This window comes from Heterocephalus glaber, unplaced genomic scaffold, assembly GCF_053883595.1.
Source record: "Heterocephalus glaber isolate CG9 unplaced genomic scaffold, H.glaber_assembly_v1.0 deba00001472, whole genome shotgun sequence".
Classification (NCBI taxonomy): domain Eukaryota; kingdom Metazoa; phylum Chordata; class Mammalia; order Rodentia; family Bathyergidae; genus Heterocephalus; species Heterocephalus glaber.
This window is the reverse complement of record NW_028258315.1, coordinates 12,738,702-12,761,612: the sequence shown is the minus strand read 5'-3', so window position 1 is coordinate 12,761,612 and position 22,911 is coordinate 12,738,702. Positions and strand designations below refer to the sequence as shown.

The 22,911-nt window shown below is 46.7% G+C and overlaps 1 protein-coding gene and 1 pseudogene across 1 annotated transcript in view; one reads left to right on the top strand and one right to left on the bottom strand.

Annotated features, from left to right (window-relative positions):
- Gfod1 (Gfo/Idh/MocA-like oxidoreductase domain containing 1) overlaps positions 1–22,911 on the top strand; it is a 110,064-nt gene that overhangs the window by 32,316 nt on the left and 54,837 nt on the right. The gene's annotated exons all lie outside the window — the stretch shown is intronic.
- Positions 17,357–18,515, bottom strand: LOC147826197 (protein FAM228B pseudogene; annotated as a pseudogene).

Genomic DNA, 22,911 nt, shown 5'->3' with positions numbered 1-22,911 from the left:
TGTGCAGTCTGACACTGTCCTCTTGCTGGTCTTCGCTCCTGCTCCCTGAGGTGACAGTGTGGCCCGTTTGTCTGGGACCAGAGCTGGCGGCTTGGCCTTTGGTTGCCCTGTCTCCCAAGCTACTGGCTTCAAATTAGAGGGCCGCTTGAGCTACCAGTACAGCACCACCACCTGCCTGATAGCTACTGGCTGGTGAAGTCTCGAGGTGTCTTCAGGGATGGACTGGCCTTAAGCCTGTGTCCTCTATGTCCTCTTGTTTGTCGTGACTGAGCCGCTGGCCACTCCTCCCTGGCCTCACCAGGCCGAGTTGCACAGCAGAGCTGGTCCCTGGGCTTGGGCCTCTGTGCTGCCGATCTGTCCCGGGCCTGTGGTCGTGGCTGAGAGCCATGGCTTAGGGCCTGCTCAGTGTCAAAAGCCGTTCCCGCTTCTGGGGCCAGGAAAATCTGGCAACGCAGAAAGGGTTTCAACTCTGGACCTGCGCTGGCCATGTCACTTAGCATCCCAGGGGGCCTTTTTCCTGGTCTGTATCTGAGCCGACCGAACCAGATGTTCTTGCGGGACTTTCTGACTCCAGGAATTCCGTGTGGTCCACTGAGAACTCTGGCAGGGGTTGTCGAGAGGGAACCAGAACACACATGACAGCAGCCCATCAGATTGGGCCACTTGTCAAGGTGAGCTGGGACAGTCTGCAGGCAGCTGTGGTCTGGATGCCACACACCCTGCCTGAGCCTTGCTTCACTCCTTGTTCAGGCCCGAGTCCGCTGCCCTTGGTCAGAGCTGCTTGTTGGCTTGAGCCCCTAGAACTCAAGTGACAAACAGTTTCCTAAATGGTGGAAGGGGCTCCCTGCGCCTACCCTGTGCAAACAGCCGGGTTGGTACAGAAACCTTGCTTTCCATCTGGGAGTCCGGAATTTGGGGACATGGCAGGCAGAGGCTGGCTACCTGAGCAGCCAGCCCCACCGTAAAGCCCAGTGTGGGGAGCTCCAGACTAGCATCCCTGGTAGACAGCGCTTCACGGCCTGGGTGCTGAGGGAGGTGGGCGTGTTGGGTCTGAATCCACTGGGAGAGGCCTCTAGGTAGCTCATGCCAGGGTTCCTCTGCTTCCCACCCAGGCCCTTTCTCCCTCAGCTGGTTTATCTGCCTTCGCTGTAATAAATCTTAGCCATGGGTAGGAGCTTATCCCAAGTCCCCTGTCCCCTCCTACCAGATCCCCTCTTACCCAACCCGGGGATGGTCTTGGACTTTCAGAGTGACTGGAGTAGGCAGAGGCAAGCCCCTCATCGCTGTGCAATTCCCAGTGCCAATCCACAGCACAGGGGGTGGCTCCCTTTGTCCCTTCTGAGTACTGATGTCCTCACCAGCACCACGTGGAATCCCAGGGAGTAGCCAGATCATCCATGGCTCAGGTATAAAAACTCAGCCAGGCAAGCATGGCCCAGCCTGACATTGCAGAGGATGGAGGAGAATCCAGGGCAGAGCTGGCTAGGGTGGGGCTTCTCACCTGGGCAGCAGGATGCTTTAATCCCTTTGGGGTCACACGCACATGCCCCAGCACCCAGGCAACAAAGCCAGTTTGGTGTGTATAAGTTTGGGAAACATTAGGGCTGGAGAAAGATGGCTGGGAGGAAGCGAAAGGTCTTAGCCTGAGTATACATAGACTGTTTTCAGGAACTTCGACTAGCAACCGCACACCTTCTCCTGGATGTTTTAGGGACCCATGGAGTTCTGTTTGGGCAAGGTAGGGTTTTGCACCCCGAGTCTGTAAGTACAGTATAGAGAAGAATCTGAACTGTCGTATTTGGCTGTCATACCATTTATGGACCATGAGGACTGAAATCTAAGTGCACATGGTCCTCAACCTGTAATGCTTGGACTTAGTGACTTGTTTTACTTTAACATGGTGTGAAAGTGATATGCATTCAGTAGAATTATACTCAGGATTTTGAATCTGAATTTTTTTTCCCCAGTACTGGGGATCAAACTCAGGACCTTGTACTTGTGAGGCAGGCGCAGTGCCACTGAGCTAAATCCCCAGCTTGAATCTGAATCTTTTCCCATGCTAGCTATATGGAGTGTGAGTCTCTCTGTGATACGGAGTGGGGGCAGTGAGCTCAGCACCCACTCAGCCTTGCGGTCACGAGGGGGCAACCACCACTGCGCTGCAGTGTGCTGTGTGGCCCAGCTAGGCGTTTGGCAGGTCAAGGGCCTTACATGCATGTTCAGCCCACCAGGTTCCCTCTGATGCTTCTGTTGAGCTGGAACCTCATTGCAAGTTGAGGATCATCTGTTATTGATTCTTTAAGCCTCCCTCTCTCTGCTTAGAGTCAGCCCTGATTAGTTGGGTATTCAGCTGCTGCCCCTCTTAGCATTTGTGAGAAAGGCTCACTGTGGCTGTGGGATTTAGAAACTCATTTTTCTTTTTAGAAGTGTTGGTGGCATCCTTATTTGGTGGAGACCAGTAAGAGCACAGGCAGCGAAGGGGCCAGGGACCTGAGATGCTGCCTCCCACTAAGTGACTCATGGTGCGGGTGGCGAACACAGCCCGTCTGTGCTGGACAGGGATGTTTCACATCGTGGTGGGATGGAGCGGGATGGTGTGAGGTTTCACCAGGCTGGCACTTTAAAACTCATAAGTTGCTTATTGCTGGAATTTTCCATGTAACATTTTTGGGTTGCAATTGCCCAAGGGTAACTGAAACCACAGAAACCGAAATGCAGATAAGGGAAACTACTGTGAACACTTCTAGTGCCTCCCTCCCAAAGATGGATCTGAGGCCTCTGGCAGCCCTCCCTGCGTCTTCCTCCCCCTGCCCTATCTTCCATCACTGAGCAGGGTTCCATGTGACAGTGCCTCAGATGGAGGCTGTTTTGTGCCTCTGTCCCCTTCCCTTCTTAATAGTGGTGCCCTTTCTCTGGTGGCTTTGCCTCGAAACCTCCAATATACTCTTTAAAACTCACTGAGCCATAAAAAGGAAAGAAGAACTGTCTTTTGCAGCCACATGGATAGAACCAGAGGACATTTTGTTAAGTGAAATAAGCCCGGCACAGAAAGACGAATACCGCATGTTCTTACTAAGGTACAGAAACTAAAAATGTCCATCTTCTAGAAGCAGAGAGAATAGCGGTTTCCAGAGCCTGGGAAGTACATGGGGATGGCGGATGTGCAATTGGGTAGGACGAACCCCTTCTCATGTTCTGTAGCGCAGTAGGAGACTGTGATTGACTATTTCGCAACAGCTAGTGGAGACGATTTTCAGTGTTTCCAACATAGAGAAATGTTAAATGTTTGAGGTGACGGGGCCACCAGTTACCCTGATCTGATTGTTGCCGATTGAAATATCACACTGTATGTCTTAAATATGCGCTCTGAATTCAAAATTTAAAAATATTTTAAATGACAAATTGAAAAAACACAGGCACACCTCAGGGAGGTTGGCCTCTGGGAAGGAAGCCTCTTTCATGCCCTTCCCCGGATCCTCCAAGGCTGAGATCAGCTCCCCTCCCCTGGCTCCCAGCGTCTGGTTCTACCTCTACGGTACGCGTACCTCTCACATTAACTCCCACTCCTCACCCCCAGAAAACCTAGTTCCTCAGCAGTGACCAGGTCTTACTTATTTTTGGAGTCTCAGAGCAGGCTCTGTGTCTGACAAACAGTGGGTGCTTCTAAAACTTGTGTTGTCATGGCAACTCTCTAGGATAGAGTTGGAGTCGTTGGCAGACTTCCTGTCCAGAGGATTCACTTTTGGAAGAGCGTTTTTAAAACCTGGTGTTCCATAAAACACATTTTGGAAATCCCTGGATCTATGAGATCCCTTCTATTATGGATGCACTTACGCCCTTCTATAAAAATATGTTAGAGTTCTAACCCCTAAGGACCTCCGGATATCTTATTTGGCAACAGGGTCAAATTAAATTGAGTTCACCAAGGTGGACCCTAATTCAATATGATTGTGTCCTTAATAAAAAGTAGAAATTCTGACACAGAGTCATAAACACAGAGAAGATGCCCTAGGGCCATTAAGCAGAGAGTGGTTGGTGTCCGTCCACAAGCCATGGAACGCCAAAGATGACTGGCACACAGCAGAAGCTGAGGAGAGGCGTGGAACAGATTCTTTCTCAGAAGCAGCCGACCCTGCCCATAACTAGATGTTGGATGTGTACAGGAGATCTGTTGTTTAAAATTGGTCCCAGCAGCCCTAGTACAGTAATCCGTCTTCTAGCTTGAATCTTCTCTGCTCTTTCATAATGACGGTAAAATCAGTGAGCTGCTGACCTTCACATCCAGGTTTGAAGGTTCAGCACATAGGGTCCCAAAGTGTCCCTTTCATGTTAGCAAATGTGTGCCAGTAATCTTTGACACCTAGAGCCAGATGGGCACTAGAGATGGTCACTTAAAAATTAGAGGGAATCTGGTGAGGATAAGAGGTGTGTTGATGCCCACTGGTGAAATGAGGGCAGTCTCAGTGAGGCCCGAAATCCTTTCCCGCTCAGCGGCACAGATAAGCAGGAACACGCTGACCTTTGCTCTTTCTTAGGACCCCATTAACTTTCGAGGCATCGGTGCTCCTACCCTCTGCCTCCTGCCTCCTGCACACAGGTGATTTGCTGCCAGTGTCAGCAGTGTCTGCCAGTGCTGCTGCTTGAGAAGGTCACTGTGGGATTAGCAGGTGGCCACAGGAGGTGTGGTTTGACCCTCGGCTGTCACCCAGCCTCTCTTAGCTTCCCTCTGTCCTCTGCCCTCACCTCGGGCTGTTTTCAGGCTTTTTTATAAGGATGGCCCTCCCCACACTGTAGCAGCCTTGGGCTTAGAGGTCAGGGCCACCGGGAGAGAGAACCCATCTCCCATCCAACCTGGTTCTAGCAAACGCACTTCTCTGATTGGCTGCTTTGCCCTCCTCCTCCTGGGGTCCCCAGGGTACTGGTTCTTAGGATTCAATTTTGGGAGCCACAAGTGAATAGACCTGTGTTTGAGGGCTTGAAAATAAATTGCACTTAATAATGTGGCTATTATAGAAGCCTGTCCCTGCCATGTTGGAGTTCCTAGGCTGTGGCTTTGTGAACCTTCAGTTCATGGCCCGATTATGCCTGGAATTGGACTGTGCTTGTTAGCAAAGTGGGCAGCATGGTAGGTGCGAAATCCAGCGCCGTCGCTTTTGTTCCTGCCAGGATTACTTTCTTCCTTGGGCTGAACAAGTGGACTTTCTCCAGCCTTCCCCCGGCCATGCCGTACAGGGCTTTTAACCAAGGCTGCTGCACTCACTGCCTCTGGGGTGCGATGCTGTATGCAGAGCTTAGATCTATGCTGTGGTGTCCACCCGAGAGGCTCAGAACAGCCCAGGTTTGGACATAGGGACTGTGCCATCATCCAGTGGGACAAGACTGTATCCCACATGGCCTGAGGCTGCGGGTGACTTAAAGATTAGCCTTGTCCTTTGATGTCTGTGGGTCCTCTTCGTATTCGCATTAAGATTTCTTGTTACAGAGCAAACCTCTTCTTGAGTGTTCAGGAATAAGTGGAAATGTTATCTTTCTCCGGAAGACCAGGGGCTCCAGACCCAGCAGCCCTCCCCTCCCTGTTCTTTGGCCATAGGAATCTTCTCTCCATTTCAGAACCATAGCCTCGAGAGGAAAACAGCCAGGCATTGCCTAAGGACAAATCTACTTACTGTTGGCCCTGGAAATTATGAAGCAAAGGTTTGTTTCCTAGATTGTTTTAATTCTACAGCTATTCTGATATAAGGAAAAGGAGGGATTGGATCATTGTTTCTTTGTATTAAGGGCACAGTCCAAGTGCAGAACATTATTGCTGCGCTGCGATCAGATGGATGATTTTGGCAACCAACAGCCTGGAGATCTCATTGAGATGCATATTATTTCCTCCCCACTCAAATATGAATATGAGACGTGAGCTCAGGAAGTCGGGCCCCACATGAAGACAGGCATCGCTGGGCATCTGTAAGCTTGGAAGGCTGCCAGGGTGCTTGCTCCTCCCGCCTCACTGGCCAGCTGCTCAGCCCTTTCCCATTGCCATGTTTAGTCTGCCCGTGTGGCAGAAGCTGGTTGTTACCCTGTTCAACGATCAGGGTGCTGTTTCATTGCAAGACTGAGCCTTGGATTTTAATCATGTTCCTTTCTGGGAGAGATTCATTCATAATTCGAGGCGGTTGACTTTTATAGTGGAGTGAGATCATTAACAAAATGCATTTGTTTATTGTATTTTTTGTGGTGCTGGGGATTGAACCCAGGGCCTCATGCATGCTAGGCAAGTACTCTACTGCTGAGCTACACCCCCAGGCCTGTATTTGCCTGAATAGTGGACAAATAAAAATTGTGTACATTTATCAGGCACAGTTTTAAATTTTATTTTTGTTGACAAATAATATTGGGTATACTTAGGGGATGTAGTATGATATTTTGATCTATGTATACATGATATAGAAAGATTCAGTCAAGTGGATTCAAGTACCTATCACCTTACCAATTCATTCATTTTCTTTTTCTTTTTTCTCCCCTGGTACCAGGAATTGAACTCAGGACCTTGTGCTTGTCAGGCAGGCGCAGCGCCACTGAGCTACATCCCCAGCCCAATTCATTCTTTTTCTGTAGGGAGAATGGTGAAAATCTCCTAGCAGTTTTGAAATGTACAATAATTGTTATTGACTGTGGCTGCCATGCTGTGCAATAGATCACTAAACTGTAGTCCTCCAGTCTAAATGAAACTTTGTGCCCTTTAATCAGCACCTCCGCTTCCCCCATTCTTCCTCTTGTCCCTTGTTCTCTGGAAACCACCTTTCCTTTTTCTACGAGACTGTCTTGTTTAGATTTCACATATAAGTAAAAGCCTGCAGTACTTGTCTTTCTGTCCGGATTTCACTTTGTCCTCCAATTTGTCCATCCATGTTGTCTCGAATGACAGAGTTTCCTTCTTTTAAAAGGCTGGGGAGTATTCCATAATGTATTGGTACCACATTTTCTTTATCTGTTCATCTTTTGATGGAAATTTAGGTTTCTTCCATATCCTGGCTATTGTGAATGATGTTGAAATGATCATGGAAATGGAAATGTCTTTTCAGCCTACTGACTTCAGTTCCTTTGTGTATAACTAGACGTGGGGATGCTGGATTGCTGTGTGTTGTTTTGAATTATGTATACGCTGTGGAACTGCTAAGGCAAGTTAATTAACATATTCATGACTTTACCTCACATGCTTACCTTTTTATGTCTGTGGTGAGAACTCTTAATATTCACTTTTAGCAATTTCCACAAAAGGGTATCTTTTCTACATAATGCATGAAATTGGAGACAAGTCTAACTGCAGATGCCTTCTCCTTTTTTGTTGGACAATGCTCACCTGTGGGAGAAGGAGTCATGTGTGCCACATTTCGTTGGAAATGGCTCTGACATCCACAGTGGCCTCAGACTTGTTGCTTTCGAAGGAGCTTTTCATCCCAGGTCCCACCAGTTCGGAAAAGAGGAGAGTCCAAGTCCCCTCTGTGGAGACAGCGTGGGTGTGGGAGGGCGAAGAAGAGCAGACGCCCATAGGGGACCTGGAGCCAAAGGGGAGGTGAGTCCCAGAGTCCATAAGAAACTTGGGCCCTGCCGTGGCTGCAGCCACCACACTGGCTTCTGTAGGGAGAGTGAGAGATGAAGAACTCACGTTAAATCCTTAGGGTAGAATGAAATGATGTCAGCTCTGGCAGATGTGGACTGTGGAATGGCTTCTTCACCAGATCTTATTACTTTTTGATTAGCAGATGAAGGCACCGATGTACCAGGCCCACCCTTACTCTTTTTCCTGCTGTCCATCTCAATCCACAAATAATTACAGCGGTTCCTGTATGTGCAGAGGGCCAGCGGGGAAGAGGGGAGTGGTAGGGGACGTATCGAGAGCAGGACAGACAGGCACCAGGGCAATTTTGGCAAGCAATAACAGCACAAGCATTTATTTTAAAGTATTTAAAGGGCTCTGTGTTTCTTAAGATGGACTAGGGATGTTTGGGTAATAACCCAAGTACAATTTACGTTGAAAGCTGTTCTCTGATTTAACAGGAAACATGTCTGGTTTTGATATCTGAAAACATTTGTTAGCAAAATTGCTGCCAGGAGACCAAGCCAGTCCTGGGAAGGGAGGAGGTCTGAACTCGTGGTCACCCAGAGACGAGGAGGGCTGTCTGGGGCGCCAGAGGACTGGAAAGAGTCATGGACGGTTGGTGATGGCATTGCAGATGGCAGCCCTGTTCATGCACAGAGCTCGTGTTAACTCTTACATGGCAAGGCCTTGCCTGCTGGGGGATGGGCAGCCTGGCATGGGAGAATTGGTCTAGCTTAGATTTCCCAAGACAGTTCTTTTTTTGGGGGGTACTGGGGATTGAACTCGGGCCCTCGCGCTTGTGAGCCCGGTGGTGGAACCACTGAGCTAAATCCCCGGCCCCTCCCAGGACAGTTCTTATCCATGGCCAGCACCCAGTGTTGCTCAGTTCACCATGGAGGTCAGCAGAGGGTAAGCAGTGAAGACTGGGCTGGGAGAGGCTGGGCGCAGATCTTGCCTCCTCTACTGACTTGCCTTTTTACAGGGTTCTCAATCTGGTTTTTCTTTTTGTTCCTTTCCCTGTGCTGGGAATGGAACCCAGGGCCTCACACATGCTAGGCAAGAACTCTACCCTGAGCTCCATGTCAGGTTGGTCCTCAGTCTCGACTGCTCCTTAGAGTCACCCAGGGAGCTTTAAAAGTCTGGGTGCCCAGACTGTGTCCAAGAGCAAGGAGTACAAGAAGCTCTGGGGGTGGAGCGTAGGCCCTGGGGTTCTCAGAAGTATCCCCCGTTCCCTTTGAGACGGGTACAGACATGGAGAACCACTGGTCGAGCAAGACTGTGCGGTTTCATAGCTCAGTACCTGTTTCCTCATCTGCAAAGTGGGGTGCTATGAAGATTAAGGGACAGTACCTGTGTGATGCTTAGTCCAGGGCCCAGCACATTGGTAAGCGGTTCGTGAATGCCAACCTACATCACTGGCTCAGCTCCTCTGTGTACAAAGAAAACTCCTGAAATGCAGATGGGTTGTTTCTCACATACAACGGAAGGAAGGCATGGAACCTCAGCTCTGGCATTTGTTCAAGAGACAGTTGCATAGATGGCCAGACTGTGAGCCTGGCGTGGTGCTGCAGAGAAGGGTTGGGGGACTGAGTGCCGGGGCCTCTCTGGGTTGGGTCTGCCTTTAGAGACAGCCGCATTTGGCTTTTTTTTTTTTGCTGAAAAACGATGTTTTATTTGAAATTTTGGCCAAAAAATAAAGGAAGGACAGAAAGAAGGAAAGCAGCAAGGAGAGAAGGAAGAAGGAAATGAGAACGAGCATGTAAGAGTATGGAAAACCAGTTTCTCTTTATTATGATATGGTTGAACAAAATATATTCATAATAAGAGATTTTACTAAGATCATCAAGGGTTTTGTCGTAGCAGGTACGCAGCTCATCATTTCTCCTGGGCACGTTCTCGCGTGTAGCCATGGAGGTCTTCGTTCTCGGCACACAGTGAAGCAGAGTTAGAGTGAACGAGGGCAGAGAGGGTAACACCAGACGCACACGAAAGCCAGCTCTTTGTTACCACGAAATGGCCTTGTCTGCACTTTTAACAGCTTCTTGAGGTAAAGCCTGTTAATCTGAAGTAAGTGGAACTACACTTATTCTTTTGATTTTTTTTTTCATGGAATGTGTTTTTCCATGCCTTTCCTTTTATTTTGTGCTCATGAAGGTGATGAGTCTGTTGTGTGCAGCGCATTCCTGGTGGCTTTCAAAAAATCCACTTCACCTCTGTGTGTCTTTTGAGTAGAGAATTTAATCCACTTGCATTCATAGTAGTTACTGATAAGTAAGATTTTACAACTCCCTTTTGTGAATTGTTCTCTGTGGTGGTACACATTCATACTTCCTTTCTCTCTTGCTGCCTTCTTTAGTGATTAGATAATTTCCTATAATGGTTTACTTTGACACTTTCCTTTCTATTCTTTTGCATTTATGCTACAGAGTTTTGTTTTGTGATTATCATGAGCCATACATAAAACACTTTATAAATTATTATGTTGATAAATAAAATTAGTCACAGAAGAATATTTCTGTTTTTGCTCCCCCCTGTTTTATGCTTTGGATGTCACCATTCACACCATTTTTGTTTTTATATCTCTTAATACATTATCACACCTACTATTATTTTAATAATTGCCCTTACTTTTCACCTTGAAGATACATCTGGTTTACAAACCACCATTCTAATATTATAGTATTATGAATTTGACTGTGTCTGCACTTTAGTGAGTTTTATACTTTTATATGTTTCTGTGTTATTAATTTGCTTCCTTTATTTCAATTTAAAGAACTCCATTTAGCATTTCTTATAAAGCTGATCTAATGTTGATCCCCACCACAACTTTTGTTTGAAAAAGTCCTTTATCATCTTCCTTTCTATGGACAGCTTTTCTAGATATTGTACACTTGGTTGTTTTTTTCTTTTGTTTTGATACTGGACATATTGTCCCACTATATCCTGGCCTACTAGATTCTTCTTAGAAATCCGCTCATGGCTGTAGAGGGTTTCCTTTGTATGTACTGAGTCTCTTTATTCTTGGTGCTTCCGAATTTCTCTTTTTTCCCTTGACTTTTTGTAACTTGTGAAGTATGTAGGTGATGGTATATTCATATTTAATCTAACTAGGCTACTTTGGTCTTCATGTTCATTTTCGCTTCCATTTTGTCTTTATATCCTTTAATAAATTTGAATTATTGCTCACATTCATATTTCTGTGAGCAGACAAGAGTTGAGTCCTACTCCACCATAAGGCCGATACAGTTCCTGCTACCAGACCCCAGCATCTGCCAGGGCCTCCTAGGGGCTCTGAGCGCCACGCCGAGCCTCTGGGAGCCGGACCTCAGGGACGACGTGCTGGGGGACCCGGGCCTGAGCGCGCTGTGCGAGATGCTGCGGAACCCCAGCTGCAGCGTCCGGGAGCAGTGGTGAGGGTGGTGTGCGCGCGAGTGGGTGCACCTGTGTGTGTGCGCGCATGCACGTGTGCGCGTGTGGGGAGCGGACCCCGGAGCGGGGCCCACATTTGTTTTTTTGAAGTAAGATTGTATTCACTAAATTGCCCAGGCTGACTTCAAAATCATGGTCTTCCTGCCTGAGCTTCCAGAGTGCTGGGATTTCAGGCATGTAGCTGGCTTAATTTTGTTTATTCTCTTATTTTCTTTTTCCTCTGGCTGGACATGATTATAAGCATTTAAAAAATGATCCTATTGCAGATGACAGTGTAGCTCAGTGGTAGAATACATGCTTGGCATGCACAAGGCCCTGAGTTCAACCTCCAACACTAAAAAATGTCCCTATTATTGTGTTGACAGAGGCTGTCTTAAGAAAATCAAATCTAAAATTTTTGAGTAAAATATTTGAGTAAACTTATCTTTAATCTTGTATCTAGCAAACCTAAAACAGTTAATTTCCAAGTATCTGGATTATAGGGATGGATTTTTCTAGAAGTGAAATGCAGTTGGCCTTCATGTCTATGATTCTGCCCTCATTCAATGACTAAAATCACATCTACCTAGAGGGTATTAATTTCTGTTTCTGTTACCTCTGTAAACATTAATTATAAAATCCACTGTGCCTGGGTTAACAATTCTGTTCTCTGAACATCGCCAGCCTTAGTACCAGCTGCTGCACAGATTCACTCCTGGGGGTTCTGCTGACATTGTATATGGTGCAACAGTGCTCACCCCTGGGCTTCGGGGTGGACTCCAGACCTCAGAAGGGCTGGGTTAGAATCCTGGGTCAGTACTTGGCCCCTGGGCCTCAGTTTCTTATCTGCAAAATGGAACAGCAGTGCTCATTTTTCGGAGTGACTTGTGTTGAAGCTTAGTAATAATATAAATAACATGCATGTCATGTCCATCATGCATGCCTGGTGGTATAGATGACTAGATATTAGCATACAGATTGAGCATCCCTAGTCTAAGAATCCAAAATCAGAAATGCTCCAAAACACCAGAACTTTATGACAGACTTGGGTTTTGGAGCATTTCCGATTTTGGATTTTTGCACTGGGGATATTCAACTGGTAAAGTCTTTGTAAATATTCTGAAATTTGAAAAAAGTCTGAAATCTGAAACACTTATAGTCTCGAACATTTGGATAAAGTATTGCTAGTTTAGAGTCCAGTCCATGGTTTTAAAATTTAAACTTCCATTAAATTTGAGAAGGTAAAGTTTTACATTGATAGTGTTGAATTTTCCCAGAGGCAATAGCAAGCAGATTTCTGCATAGAGAAGGTACTGTAATCGTATTCTTAGTACCTTCCTGGTTTTGTTGCTTTCTGTCCCAGAACTTTCTTTTTGGTCTTAGGTAACAGTGCTGTGTACAGTGTCTTTATTCCAGGTTGTATGGAATGGTCACAACCATGGATGGGGAGGCAGAGGTTGGAGTGCAGGTGCCCAGTACTGGCACTCAGTGTGTGCCTGTCATGGTCCTTGAGCTCCTTGCAGCCTGCTTTGTGTCACATTGTCACTTAGCATTTACGTGTCTTGTCCACTAAGCTGAAAAACATGAAACATGTTGAAAATGTCCATAGAATGCTCAGCATAAGATGTCCCCCTTCCCTCCATATGCATTTGTATTGCTCCCCTTCACTCACTGCCTCAGCACCTGTTTCTCTGTAACCCCCACAGCACAGCTGAACCAGCTATTTGTTGAAGGACGAGTAAGGGCATCTTTTCTTTGCAGACTCCAGTGGACCAGTAATGCCTTCTTGTCTGGTGGCCAGCAGTGTGTGGCCAGATGGAAGCAGTGACTACCAAAGGTCACGGCTGATGCTTTGGCCCAGGTTGCACTCATTGCTATACATTCGTATACATCCATTGCGATGGATGGAGGGTTGGTTTGTCTCCCTCCCCTCATGCCCACTTTTTGTTGGGAGAGGGTCTTACTACACATCCCGGGATGATCCTGAACTTGCCATCCTCCTGCCTCTGCTTTCTGAGTGCTAGGATTGATTACAGATGTGCACTACTGTACCTCACTTGCTGCCTTTTGAAATGGACTACTTGAGAGAGATCTGGATTAAAAATACCCCTGTAGTTTAGAAAGCATTATGGCTGCTCTAGCTAACATTAGCTACCAGCTATGTGTAATGTACATTTAAAGCAATTAAAGGAAAATAAGGTGAAAATTTCAGTTTTTTGGCCACATCCCAAGTGCAAGGTGATTGCACATGGGTGGTGTTTCCCACATTGGACAGCGCAGAAAGCAGTTCTAGCATTGCAGAAGGTTCTGCTGAACAGCATTGCATTCGAGCGTGGCTGTGAAGAGATTGAAGAGAGGCTTTTAGAGAAAGACAGTCCTTGTCCTGCCTGTGTACTGCATTGGCCAAGGATAGAGGAAGGACATTTTCAAAAACAAAGTCTTCAGGAAGCTGTGATATATCATCCTGGAAACTCTGTGACGGAGCAGGGAGAAGGGAAAAGCAGCAGAAATCCTCTGGGATTGGGGCTTTAAGGATGGGACTTTCTGACTTCCCATTGTGATCCGTGGCTTTTGGATTGGTCTGTCCCTTTCTCTTGACTTGAGGCAAACACAAGGTCCTCTTGGACATGGGACTGCATGTCCTGCTTTGACCACAGGACATGGAGACTCGCTGTCCCAGGAATCTGAGGCTGGGGCTGTTGGCCCAGCAGCCTGGCCTCGAGCCATCAGTATAACTAGTCCCAGACAGAGCTGCAAGTTGGAGTCTTGCAAACACTATGCCTTTGACTGAATGTCACATGAAATGATCTTGCCTTGTGTCTCTCAGGCTAGCCGAGGCTTTTATGGGAGCAACCCAATAGCCCATCAGTACTTTCCTGCCATACAAATGGAGAAAGCAAAGCCACAGACCTATGAAATATGTGCCTGGCAATTCAGCAACAGCTGTCAAAGTTGAAATTGCTCCGGCCTTCACCCCTGCAAACCTACTTCTGGGAATTTGTTTAGTTGCATTAGCACAACTGTTTATTGCAGCATTAGTTATAATATTGGGTAACTTGAAACAGTTACTACCTCTGTGTCTATGTAGGGAGAGCAGATTAGTTGTGAGCTGCATCAAATTCATACAACAATACTCTGCTGTCTATAAAACCATCATTTAGAGTTACATATGCCGATAAGGAAAGATCTCCAAGTCAGAGTAAGTGAAAAAGTAAGAGATGAAATTAAATGTATCGCAGGATCTATTTGAGTTAGTTATTTGTAATATACGCTGTTTTAGGAGAATATGCAAGAAACTGTTCACAATCACCTTGTTTGAGGATGGAGGAGGAAGAACTCATTTTCGTTTTATTTCCTACTGTAGTGTTAGATTTTTTTAAAAAAACATATTCATGTTTTACTTTTGTTTTAAAATTAAATTTTATATACTTTTGAAATTTAATATTTGAACTTGTTTTACTCGTGTATCTTTATCACAGGTAATATACACACATATGGTTCAGAATTCAAAAATACTGGGGCTAGGCCTATAGCTCAGTGGTAGAACACTTACCTAGAAAGCTTTAGGCCTTGAGTTTGATCTTCAGGACCACTAAGAATAAATAAATCAGAGATGCAAAAGAGTAAACAGTGAAGCATAAATCTCCCTGTCTTTCCACTCTCTGAAGGTTCAGCTGCCCTTCTCGGAGCAGGTGGGTGTGTATGTGTAAGCAAAAAACAAAGGTTCCTTGAAGTTAGTTCCTAATTATATGAGCATACGTGGTGAATATGTACCAAATCCCCTCGGATTTGTGCTCCTTGTCCCTCCCCCATTTCCATATTTGTAGTATTAGGGATTTATTTTATTTATAAAAGAATGGGGATGGAACCCAGGGCCTTGCTAATGCTAAGCGTGTGCTCTTCCACTAGGTTACATCCCCAACCCCAAAATTAGGTTTTTAACAATGAAGCTAATTGAGAAAGAAGCCCATCTTTTCCAAGTCTATTAGTGCTAGACAGAAGGCAAGTGTTTGGCATCCCCTGCTAGCCTGCTCCTCAGGGGCTGCTCCTTTGTCCCCAGGGAATGCAGTGAACCCCTATTATGGAAGGGCCCTGTGCAGTTTGGGCGGTTGCTGTTCACCAGCTGGCCTGGAAATATCTCAGCCATTTAATGTAACAGCCTGCTTGGTTGTGCTAGGGGTCCTTCTGTGCAGACTCCTTGGAGGGGTGGTGCCCAAGACTGGCGTGAGCTTTGTTCATTTGGCGCTGACAGTCTGGTGGAAGTAAGAACACACTTGATTATTTAATTACAGTTAGAGTAAGAGAGATGAAGGAAAAATAAGAGCACATACCGGGGTCTGAGGTAGCTCCTGAGCTGAGGAAGCCTTGTTGGTAGGAGAGAATCTGAGTAGAAAATTAGCTTGGAGAGGAAGCCAGGGTGGGGGAGAGGGGAACAGCATTTGAGACAGAAGGAACAGCATGTGCAAAGGGTTTACAGCACCCTGCCCTGACTGCCTCGCAAATCAGAGATGCATTCCTCAAGGGCTCTCTGCTCCTATGCACTTGAGTTCAGTTGCTTGTTTTTATTGATTAGCACCCTTGTCCCAGCCTGAAGTAGTGATTGCCATTGGAGCAGGGCTGTCCATTGGACGCCGTAGGCCTGTCCCCTTCTATGAGGACAGAAAGGGTACAGTGGCCTTGAGTGTGGCACAGCATTGCTCGGAGGGGCCCACACAGAGGCAGCCATAGAAAGAGGCAGCTCTGAGGTCCCCCTGAGGTGTCCCAGTTGAGACCTGTCCTTGGGGTGTGGAAGTTTGTGTAGGGAGCTGCTGCTACAAGTGAGCTGTTGAGGTGGATTAGCTGTGGGTGGTCTCTGGCTTTTTCCAACCACGCTTTCCTTGCTATTTTCGTTTTTCTCCTGCCCTCTGGCAGTCTGTTGCTATTCTGAGAACCCACTGTGTTACCTTTCCCTGACCTCAAGATCTGCCCTCCCACTCCATCTGCTTGCCTGCTTCCTACTGGTCTTTTAAGATTAGGCCTGAACATCCACTTCTTTGGATGTCTTCTCCTTCCTCTTCTCCCTCCAGTGCAAGAGGTGGGAGTTTGATTTTTGTGCTACTATAATACTTTGCACTTAACTTCAGTGTTCCCATAATGCTCTATACTTCTGTGTTCCCATAATGCTCTGTACTGAACTTGTATGTTCCCATAATGCCCTACTCTTCTGTGATCCCATAATGCCTTGCACTTGACTTCTGTGTTCCCATAATACCCTGTACTTTTGTATTCCCATAAGGTCCTGCACCAGGCTATAACACTGGAACTCTAATGCTTTCACCAGTCTTGGTGCTTCTCAGGACTGGTTACTTCCTCCTGGTACTCAGGAGCCTGGCACCGGCTCCATAAGAAGACTGAGAATGTTTGCAGTGGTCCACAGATAAGCCCCTTTAGGAATGGTAGCAGCTGATCTGCATGGGCTAAAAGAATTCCTAAACCCCCCATGGAGGAGTCTGTACTCTGACTGACCCTCATCAGTTTGGGAGAGTAGAGAGGAAGTCATAGACATTCTGGGAAAAGAAGACAGAAATGCATTGAAGAAAGAACATCATGTTGGGTTACGGGAGACAAAAGGGTGGATCCCCCAGTGAAAACTTCTTTGTGAGGCTTCCCCTCCTTCAGGTTAACCCAGTGGTTTTCAGCTGGGGGAGATTTTGTACCCCGCCCCCCATAAACATTTGGCAGTGTCTGAAGAGAGATTTGGTTGTCCCAGTTAAGGAGCTACAATCATCTAGTGAGTGGAGGCCAAAGATGCTGCTGAACATCTTCCAGGGCACAGAAGAATCAGCTATTTCATGAAAAAGTGACCCAGCACAAAATGGCACTCATGCTACTATCAAAAAATTCAAAGTTCAGGGGACCAATGAAAGTCAGCTTTCTGTTACTCTAACAAATACCTGAGACAAATCAACTTATAAAGATGAAAGGTTTATTTTGGCTCACGGTTTTGAAAGTTTTAGCCGATGGTTGTGGGGACCCATTACTTTTAGGTCTCTGGTGGAGAAATGGGGTAGGAGGGAGTGCACCTCATGCTCCAGATGTGACAGAGAGAGAAAGGAGAGACTTGGGTCTCAGTCTCCATTCACAGGCATGCCTCCAAAGGCTAGAAGATGCCTTTCTAGATCCTACCTCTTAAAGTTTCCACCACCTCCCGCAGTGCCAGGCTGTGGACCAAGCCTGCAACACATGGGCCTCTGAGAGACATTCTAAATCCAGACCATAGCCCATGGCTTGGTCACACGTAGCTTGGGTTATGTGAGTTAATGTGTTGTTTCTAATTGACTTGTACGTGTGTATGACTGATGACACTTAGAGGGAACATTTTTTTTCTTACAAAAACTAAATGAAGTTTATTGCACATGGTTTTTCTTAGAGACACAACACTTCCTAAGTGCCTTCTCCAACCCTACCCCTAAGGATTCCTGCTAGCAGATTAACTTCCTTGGGAATGGCCTTTTGGGTCCCTTTCACAGGTCAGGTATCAGGATATGTGGTCCTTGGTTGCTGAAACTGTGACCTGGTCTTCAGCCCTTTCTCCTTCCTGCTGAGGTCCAGTGAAAACAAGCGCCCTTCAGAGTTGGCCTCTTTGGGACGTGGGTTCTTTCCCTCCTGCTAACAGAGAGGTTCTTTTTCCAGAAAGGATGGCCCTTTGTTTCTGCAAATAATTGCTTTTCTTGCTTCCTGGAATTCCAGAAGACAAGGAGCTCTTGACAAGGGTTTCCACTCAAAACTATTGTTATTAAAATTCACTTTCACTTTTAACCGGCTCCTTATAAAAAATTCACTTTCTAGGTATCTTGTAGGCAGTTTAAGCCATTCATTTGGAGTCATGAAGTGTCTTGAACTAGAGATTTTTGGGAATCTGGAACGTAGTCAGGCCTTCTGAACCTCCTTAAATTCTTTTGTTGTATATATTTTGCCAATCTCACACTGAAGAAGAATTCTTTTTTCATCATCCTTGTCATATTGTGCTTTTTTCAAAGGATCATGAAATGGTAGGATGATAAGCTTCAGGAAATTGGGGTCTTCTTTGCTCATATAAAAAGGATCATACTTGGGCCAGGATTTAGCTCACTGGTTCTGCCACCTGCCTCGCAAGTTCAAGGTCCCGAGTTCGATCCCTGGTACCAAAAAAAAAAAAAAAAGGATCATACTCTTTTGGATCATAATGTTCTATAAAAGCATTTCCCTTTTTATTTACATGTTTTAAAAAATCATCTAATTCTTAGAGGAAACATTTTATGACCAAGATTCAGGAGAGGAAGTGGGTTTGGGGACAGAATTGCTACTTTGTTGACACTTTTGTGCCTTTTCTCACTCTGGCGCCCCAGATGGGGTGAGATATGCAGCTGGGGTGGGAGACTTCGATCTCCTTGTGCCACCCACTTCCAGAATAACCATGGTGGTGTGGTAGGAAATGCACAGGCCCCCGATAGTCTGGAGCCACAGGGAAACCACGCAGGAAGGGGTCCGGGGCAGGGGAAGGGGAGGCGACAGGATGGGGTGCTCTGTTATTTGGCCCTCCCTTTTCTGAAGTTGCACATGAGCAGAAGTGTCACTGCTGGTTGACATGTAAATAGCAGTCTTGCTTTGTCTCTTCTGTTTTCTTCTGAAGATTCTTATCTCTTTAGAACATCATTTCACTAGGACGCAATCTGGTTGTGTGGCAGTGGCTGTCTTCTGTCCTTGACTGACACTTGTGGTTGTGCCTGTAGCTCATTGCTTTGCTATTTGGCTGTTCAGAGGCCTCAGAAGCCTTCTGGTATGCAGAGTGGACCAGACTGGGCTGAGACACTGAGAACTGAGGCCCCTTCTCCCGGAGGTAGTATGAGAGTGTAGACCAAGGATGCCGCTGAAGAAATGGACCGTGGGTTTTAATTTTGAGGATGGAGAGAGATGCTTTTTTAATGAAATAAGCTCTTGGAAGTAAAAGCCCTGAACACCAGTCAAGTGTTTCTACCAAGCTTTGTGTGTCCAAGGGCGGTACGAAGGAGGGAAGCCTGTGGGAGAAGGAGTTTCATTAGAAGTCTTTAGCTGGTGACATTTCACACTTGGTGGCAATCTGAGAGCTAACTGGACATGGTCATTCAGGTTTGCAGTGAGGTGCTGGATTATTGCTCTGGGATTTCCATATCATTAATGAAAACTGTATTCTTAAAATGCCATTTTCATAATGCTATTGGGAGCAAGTACATTGTTTTAGTTGGAAAAGTGCCACAAGCTCTGTAGATAAAAGGACATGTGGGAATTTCCTTTTCCGCATAGGGTTAGGATTCAGGAAGTCTGGAGTTTGGCTGGCTTGGGGGCATCCATCCCTCCTGTGATTTAGAGGCCTGGTAGCCTGGAGGAAGGCAGGAGAGGGGCCAGGATAAGTACCTTTAAAGAAAGAGCACAGAAGAAATGAAAGTGAGGTATTAATGAGTATAGTCAAGACAGGGAGGACCGTCATGCTCCTTTTAGGAGTGGGTGAGTGGAAAGAACAGGAAGTCTGGGATTCAAACTTGACCCTAACTGAGTGACCTTAGAACAATTGCTCATCATTTCTGAGCTTCAGTTTGTCATCTGCAGAACAGGCAATAATAGCAACTGCTGCTTGTCTAGACTGGTGGAATTAGAAGCCACTGCAGAATGGATGCTACATAGTTATCATCACCATCAGGCGCCACCACCTGATTCCAGTTTTCCAACTGACTTTTCTTTGCAGGTGATGGCAGAGGGATTCAAAAGGAGCAATGCAGAATCAAACAACCCACCCTCCTTCAGTCGCAACCTCCAACTTCTGACCTGGGGCAGATATCTTAATCTTCTTCCCTGTGGCCCAGTTTCCCTAGGTATAAACAGGCCTATGAATATTAAAGGAGACAAAATACACACAGGGTTGGAGCACAATGGCTGGAATAGAAGAAGGGGAAGGAAGGGCTGTGTGGGACTTTGAGACTGTGAGCCCTTGGGGTGGGTGTTTTGGTGGGAGGGAGGTGTCCTGTTGGGAGAGTGGAGGAAGTCAGGGTGGTGGAGGTTAGAAACCTGGATAACAGCATGGCAAATCCCTTTCCTGGGTTGATTCTTGTTAGAAAACACCCCCCATACTGTGGTTGCCATTCTTTTTTAGAAGGAAATTATTTGGCTGTGTGAACCAGTCACAGGTAGTGCTGGTGAAGGGTGGCATGGTAGAAAGAGAGCTAGCTTGGGCATTGGGGTGTTTAGATTCGAGTCCCAACTCTGCCACTCACTAGCTTTGTAAACATGGGCAAGTCACTTCTGTTTTCCTGTATTTGACTTCTCCCCTGTGGAATGGTTGGGTGAGGTGATTTTTAAGGCCCATTCTAAATCTTAAGTTACATAAGTTCTTGAAACATGTCTTAAGGAAAAGCTTCCTGTTCCCCTGATCACAGCTGAGATCTAGGGGACCAGGGTATTGTTCTGCCCTCTGTAAAATGGGAATGATAATGAGTTTGGCCCTTTTAGGCATGTTGGGATTACAGAGTGAGTACCTTGTACTGTGTACTCTGCCCAGCAGAGTACCAGTCTTTGCAAATATTTGTTGAATAAATAAGTCAATGAATTAATAGAAAATGAATGAATAGACTTCTTGCTTAGATGGATAGTTTAGTTCAGAGTTTCCCAAACGTTTTTCATAAAATTCACAGTGAAAAAGACATTTTATACTGCAAACCAGTAATTCTGCTTATCTAGTGCTATGTCATGAGCCAGTCCAAAACTTTGTGCCTTACAACAATAATGCTCATATATTTAGCTCTCCTATCTGTAACTTGGGCAGGGTTGGTGGCGGCAGCTCATGTCTGCTGTGTGCTGGCTCACTGGGCGGCTCTGAAGATGGTGACAGGCTGGGATTGTACACTCGCTTGTCTGGCAGAGGATTGGCTACTCCCTGGGACCTCAGCCCCAGCTGCGAACAGGAAGCCCTGCATGTGGGCTGCACCGGATTTGAAAAGGGGTGTCCCTGGGGAGAGAGCACAGGCCACTTGGAAGCTGTCACCACCTTTTATAACTCCCCTTGAAGTCACATGTACCGTTCCACTGCATTTTTATCTTTCCTCAAGCCACTTAAATTCAAGGGGACCACAAAGACACCCCCCCCCCCCGCCACGAATTCAAGGGGAAGAGCATAGATGACACCTTCTCATCAGGAAGTGGCAAGGTTTTCATCTCAGAAGAGATGAGAAATACTGTGATCACTTTTGAGGAAAACAATCAGGCACATCAAGATATCCATGTGGGGCGGGGAATTTAGCTCAGTGGTTTCTCCGCCTGGCTGCGCAAGTGCAAGGACCTGAGTTCGATCCCCAGTACCAAAAAAAAAAAAAAAAAGATATCCATGTGTATATGGCACATGTAAGTGTTTGTATAATAATGTATTATGGATCTATCCCTAGTGATATTCACAGGTGTGAAAATATAGACCTAAGTTTTACAAAGTGATACTTCTTTAGTGTTATGCATTCTGTATCCTCTTCTGTTCTTTCAAGAGAGATACTCTTTGCCAGTGCACTCCATCCATCTCCCGACACACCCTGCTCTGTGCCCTGGTAGGGTTCTTCCAGACAGCCCTGGGCAAAGCGCCCCGTTTCTAATCACCGCAGTGTCTGGCTGTGCCCTCAGGCACCTGACTGCGTTTCTAGCCAAGCTTTTTTCGTCAGCAGTTCCTGGTCGGCCCCTAGTTCTTGGCTAGCAGGACACTCAAGCCCTTCATCCTGAGAGGACTGTGACCCTCAGTCCCTCGCTGTCTCTGAGTCCCCCAGGGGCCTCCGCAGTATACAGGCCTCTGGCGGATCTGGAGACAGTGACAGGCAGAGTGTCCAGGCGGACAGGGCAAATGAGCCCACTCCTGAGCTGAACCACCCCGTCGTGTGTCGTGGAGCCAGTGCCTGCCACATAGAGGTTCCCTCATGGAGAATGGCTGCCCGTGTCCCATTGTGTCGTTTCTCACATGGCAGCGAGGCAAGTGACTGGGAGGTGGGCAGTGGCCGGCCAGGGCCTCTCAGCACAGGGAGATACCCCCAGTTTTCTCTTTCCTGGAACTGCCAACCCCACCCTCTTGGTTTCTTGTGGGGACTTTCATCCTGTTCCATTTGGGGGCCACCCAGGAGCCCTGTTTTATAAACATACAACCGGGGCTTGGGTTTTAGGTTCTGTCTGGTTCCTAGCGAGCTAACTGCATGTTCCGAGACATTGGTACTGATGAAGATACCTAATGCCACTTTTCATGTGGTCCAGATTTGGTCAGAGAAGCAAGCTGGAAGCCGTGCATCTTCCCTTATCGCGTGGGCCTTACTCTTAGAATTACTGAGAAGGTCCTCCACTCTTGATGGAAGCCTGGATAGAAAACTTCAGCAGCAGCCAGGCTGCAGCGTGGAGAAGGGGAGTTGGACAGACAGTGTGGTGCAGAAATACAGGTCACAAGTCATACGTGAGCGAACAAAGCAGGGGATGATAAATAAAAATACATACATACATAAAAAGCAAGATAATGAGAATAAATAAGGTTGTAAATGCAGACATTAAAATCATCAGTAAAATTAAAACAAGTGAAGAACAAGCGGATCACATAAATGCATATAAAATAACAAAATAAACTCTCCCCTGCCTGGGCGGCGGGGGTACAGGGGACCCCGCAGAGGGGGTCTTCGGTCCTTTGGTGAGAGGAGCTGTGTGCTGGTTTCCCCAGGCTTTGTGACCTAAAACCCTGAGCAGGGTTTCCCTTTCCTCCTCTTGTTCGTGAAGCATCGGCTCACCTTCTGGGTGTAAATGATAGCAGAAACGAAAACCGGGGCCCAGCCACGCCGGGTGCCTGAGACCAGAAGGCGCTGGGAAAGTGAAAATGTTAAGTTTGCGTTTCCACTGCCGGCCTCGGGCCG